At 40.6% G+C, this 5,324-nt stretch overlaps 1 pseudogene; it reads right to left on the bottom strand.

Moving 5' to 3' along the window:
* Positions 1-3,118: 3,118 nt before the first annotated feature.
* On the bottom strand, positions 3,119-4,085 carry LOC116093020 (annotated as a pseudogene).
* Between the last annotated feature and the right edge of the window lie 1,239 nt (positions 4,086-5,324).

Raw genomic sequence — 5,324 nt, forward strand, 5'->3', positions numbered from 1 at the left:
CCAAGGGCCTCTCCTCCCACTGATGAACAACTAGGCCATCCTCTGCTACATATGCTGCTGGAGCCATTAGTCCCACCTTGTATACTCTTTGGTTGGTGGTTTAGTCCCTGGGAGCTCTGGAGGTACTAGTTAGTTTATATTGTTCCTCCTCCTCCTACGGGGCTGCAAATCTCTTCAGCTCCTTGGGTCCTGTCTCTAGCTCCTTCATTGGGGACCCTGTCTTCAGTTCAATGGAACTTCCACTTCTGTACTTCAATCCTTCTTAGAAGGGAGAACAAAATACCCATGGAAGGAGTTGCAGAGACAAACTATAGAGCAGAGACTCAAGGAAGGACAGTCCAGAGACTGCCCCACTTGGGAATCCTTCCCATATTCAATTATCAAAACTAGACACTATTGTGGATGCCAGCAAGTGCTGGCTGACAGGAGCCTGATATAGCTGTCAACTGAGAAATTTCTAATAGCCAAGAAACAAAGAAATGTTCAATGTCTTTAGTTGTCAGGGAAATGCAAATTAAAATGACTCTGAGAGTCTACCTTACATCTGCACCCATCTGAAAGGCAAAACAAAACAAGAACAAATGAACAAACGAAAAACACTTAAGACAAAAGGCCACAAATCCATGCTGGCAAGAATATGGAGTGAGGGAAACACTCTTCCATTGCCAGATGGAGTGCAAATGTGTACAAGTTTACATTGGAAATTGAAGTCACCTGCAGCTTCAGGGAACTGAATTCTTCCCAGGAGAAGGACAGGGACCTGGAAAAAGAAGGTTCGAAATGCAGGAGAAATAAATGAAACCAAGACAAATATTCTGATCAAGGATCAAACTTTACTGGGGGAATCAGGTATATATAAAGGAAGTACAGAAACAAAAGCAAGTCTCTAGGTTCCATGATATTTGCATAACGTAAACATTGCAGTAAATCAAATTTCTGGAGCCAGTGTCTCAGCAACTCAGTAAGCCTTCTGGCTGTGGGCAGTCTCATAGCTGGGTGGGTAGACTTCTAAACTGCTGCTTTGGAAGAGAGGTGACAGTCCATAGAGAGCCTTTGTTTGGCTCCCCAGGTGGGATAGCGTCTTCCAGGCTTGAGCTGGCAGTGTGGCCTTGGTTAATGGAGATTACAGGAAATCAACTGGGACTTTCCTTAGAAAATTTTGGGAGCCGGGTGGTGGTGGCGCACGCCTTTAATCCCAGCACTTGGGAGGCAGAGGCAGGAAGATTTCTGAGTTCGAGGCCAGCCTGGTCTACAGAGTGAGTTCCAGGACAGCCAGGGCTATACAGAGAAACCTTGTCTCAAAAAACCACAAAAAAAAAGAAAAAAGAAAAAAGAAAAATTTGAATACATCTACCTCAATAAACAGCTATAACACTTCTGGGCATATACCCAAATGGTGGTACACCACACCACGAGGACATTTGCTCAACTATGTTTACAGCATTTTTATTCATAATATGCATAATCTGGAAAGAATCTGTATGTCTCACAACTGAAACATGGATAAGTAAAATGTGGTGCATTTATAAAATGGAGTACTATTTAGCTATTAAAAACAATAGTATGAAATTTGCAAGCCAAATGGCTAGAACTAGAAAACATGATCCTGAGTGAGGAAACCCATAGAAAGACAAACATGGTACATTCCCAATTATAAGTGGATATTAGCCATGAAGTATAGGATAACCAATCATGTTACAATCTAGAGACCCAGAGAAACTAAGTACCAATGAGGGGTTAAGGAGGAACTTATGAATTTCCCTGAGAAGGGGAAAGAAAATAAGCACCCTTTGTGGATTGAGGGAGGGGACTGGTCAGAGCAGAGGGTGGGGAAAGGTAAAAGAAGCCTTAGTATGGGGAAGACAGAAGAAAAGAATACTGGGAGAGATAACTAGAATGGTGGAGTAAAGGCATCTCTAGGACAAGCTAGAAACAAAGCAATAGAAACTAAGACGCCTAGCAAAGCAGGATGTGGAACCTGAACAAGCCATATCCTGTAACCAGGCAATACTACCAATGGAAGGATTGGGACCTTTTCCCAACCACAATACATTTGATCTACAATTTGTCCTCCTGACAAGATGTGCAGGGGTAAAGTTTTAAGAAAAAAAAATTGAAGGAATTGACAAGCAATGACTACTCCAATGTGAGATCCATACCGTGAATGGGAGCCCACCCTGACACGGTTAATGATATTCTGCTATGCTTTAAGAGAGGAGCTAAGCATTATCATCATCTGAGAGACCACAGCCGAACACTGAGCAGAGCTTGGGGAATCCTGCAGAAGTGGACAAGAAAAGATTGGAGGATGTTTAAAATAAAATCTTATTTCAATCAGTGTGTGAAATTTGCATTTTACTCTCATTGAATGATTATCCCAAAGAAATGGATTTGGTAATTTTTTTGAGAGGTATCTTACCACAAGCTCTAACTGTAAACGTATTCATAATTATTTTCAAAAGTACCATTTCTTCCTCCCCCCAAACTATTCTTAAATCTTGTAATAAACCTATAAAGCTTATTTGCACATTTATAAAATTTGGAATACCAAATATAGGCAAGTCATATAGGAAAACAAAACAAAACAAAACAAAAACATTTGTTCAATGGCTTATTTGCGAATTGCCAGGTACACTGGATACCTCCCATCTACGGAAATAATCTAATCTTAAGAAAACTGAGAAAAAATTTTTTAAAAAAATGTAGAAAAGAAAAGAAAGCTGAGTCCACATCAAATAAAATCTTGACAATCTGTCTGGGTGCCTGCCAATGGGTTTGTTTCCCCTAAACAATGTCTCACATGATTGCGGTGTGGAGTCTGTATAGAAACAGCAAACACTCCCCATGTACCCCCACCGGTTCCCCATGCTGAGATGTGGCTGCCTGTCTGGAGATGAAGTTTCCTGGAATAAAGCTAGTGCTAAGCACGACAGCAAGCTTCCAGGTTCTCAAAATGACCAAACACTTTGGTATCGATACAATATATTCCCTGTGGCCTCAAATATACAAAATATACATTCCCAGTTCTTTTGGTTGTTTTTTTTTTATATGAAGGTAGGTTTGCGGTTTAAAGGATGGTGGAGTGGACTGCTAGGCGTCGAGCGAGTTGTCGCAGTGCTCAGTTCTGGTGGCGCTTCAAGTGCAGTGCGAGGTGGTCAGATCAGGAGAAACTGAGATTGGACAACACGCACTGGATATGGCTTGGTACCTGTGTGCTTCCTGTAGTGGCGGGTCAGCATGTCCTACCGGACAAACCTCCAGTCCAGCCCTCTCAGTTGCACTTGTAGGGCTTCTCACCTCTCTGAGTCCTCAGGTGAGCTTTTAAATGGGACGACATTGTATAAACTTTTGTGCAACAATTATAGTTGCAAAAGTGGATGCGTCACTTCTCCACATCCGGGTTTACTCCTTCTTGTATCTGACAGGTTGGATATTCGGTGAAATAACTGGCAGAGTGGCAGGTAAATTTGGATTGTGAATTGTCAGTTTCGAAGCAATTGTAGCAGCATAGGACCAAGTTGGGGTTAAATTCTGGGGCATCTCAGCTTGTCTATCAGGACTTCCAGGCTCTGAGCTCTGTGGTGATGGGGGAAACTAGGTGGCCTGCTGTGGAAGAAACTGACTTGGCATGGTGTACCTGCAAGGGGGCATGGCCTGAAACTGTTTTATTAAAGTCTACAGAACAGCAGAGGGGTGTGTGTTAAGGACTGCCATAGAAACATTAAGGGTGTCCATTACTGCTGTCTGGTTTGTTAAACTGGGCACGTCTAGATTCAGTGTGTTCAATAGTACAGTGTATTCAAATGTACCGGTGGCCCTGCTGGGAAGGGACAGAGAGATGAAGATCTGGTATAGGAAGTTCTTGTTTGATGAAGATATTGTTCACCTCAGGTGGTGCTGTGGTCTGGGTGGGAGCTGAATATATTGGTGAACTCAGGGAGGGTCTGGGTGGGGGCCAGACGAGGGGTGGTCGACTTGCTCTAGTGGCTGAAAATGGTAACAGGTTCTGTCTTGATCTTTGTTATGCATGGTCTCTGGGATTTGTAGAGGCCAGTTCTCAGGTGAGCGATGTCACGGAGGAATATGTTTTATCATTATTTATTTTGTGGTAATATAGTAAATTTTTTTTTTAGGGAATGATTTTCATAACTTGATAAATTATAGTTTTGCTTGTTAGAAAAGTTGCTTTCACATGTAAATAGGCAACAAACAGTGTAAATAGTTTTGTAAGGCTCCAAGGTGTTTATACAAGGACATAGCTAAATCTAAAGCATAATTCAGCTTCAGTGCTGCTGCTTCATCCCTTATTTTTGTATTGTGGAACTTTCCTTACAAATATCAGGGTAAGCAGCTGTCAAATTATTTGAGAGAACGAGATGTTTATATATTAACAACATTTTTTTTAAAAAATAAAAAGTGCCTAAAAGAAAAAAAAAAAGGAAAGCTTGGAGAAAACAGAGGGGTTAAGGACACCACACACAAAAAAAAATCTATAGACTCAACTAATCTGGACCTGTAGGGGCTCATAGAAGCTGAACTACTAATCAGACAACCTACATTGAACTGGCCTACACTCTCTGTATATACGTAAAAGTTATGCACCTTGGTCTTCCAAGAGCTGCTAACAGTGAGAGCAGGGGCTTTCTCTGTTGCTTGCCTTTTATTGACTTTTCCTTCTACTGGGCTGCCTCTTCTCGCCCCAGTAGCAGAAGATAAACCTAGTCATACTGCATTGTGATATGTCAAGACTAGTTGATAACCATGGGAGGCCTTCCTTTTTCTGGAGAGAAAGAGTAGGATTATATATGGGGGTGGAGGGGAGGGGAAAAGAAAGAATTAGAGGACAGGGAGGAGTGAAACCCAACCCGTGGCTGAGTTGTAAAGTAGATTAATTAATTAATTTATTTTAAAAAGCAGAAGAAATTGACAGTGACTGTCCTGATGTAGTTATTGTTTCCTAAAACTCAAAGCACAATTCTAAAATATTCCTTGTCCTTGTTCTATTAAAATCTTTTTCTACTAGATTTTTTGAGCAAATACACATGTGTGTGTATTCATATACATTGATAAAAGAGAGAAATAAGAGAAAAATAAGATCTTCATTGTATTCATGTGAATGCTACTGTTTTTCACGATGGTCTTCTTAATAATACAATTACATTTATGTTAATCAACATGAATTTTAATTTATAAAAGATGTTGTATTAAAGGATTTAAAGCAAAGACAGAAAGAAAATTTTATTCTGAAAAAAGATAATAATCAAATGTATAAATTAATAAGATAAATGATCCATGTTAGCATCAGGACATCCAAAGCCTGTGGC

Source organism: Mastomys coucha, chromosome X (genome assembly GCF_008632895.1).
Source record: "Mastomys coucha isolate ucsf_1 chromosome X, UCSF_Mcou_1, whole genome shotgun sequence".
In the NCBI taxonomy this organism is placed as follows: Eukaryota; Metazoa; Chordata; class Mammalia; order Rodentia; family Muridae; genus Mastomys; species Mastomys coucha.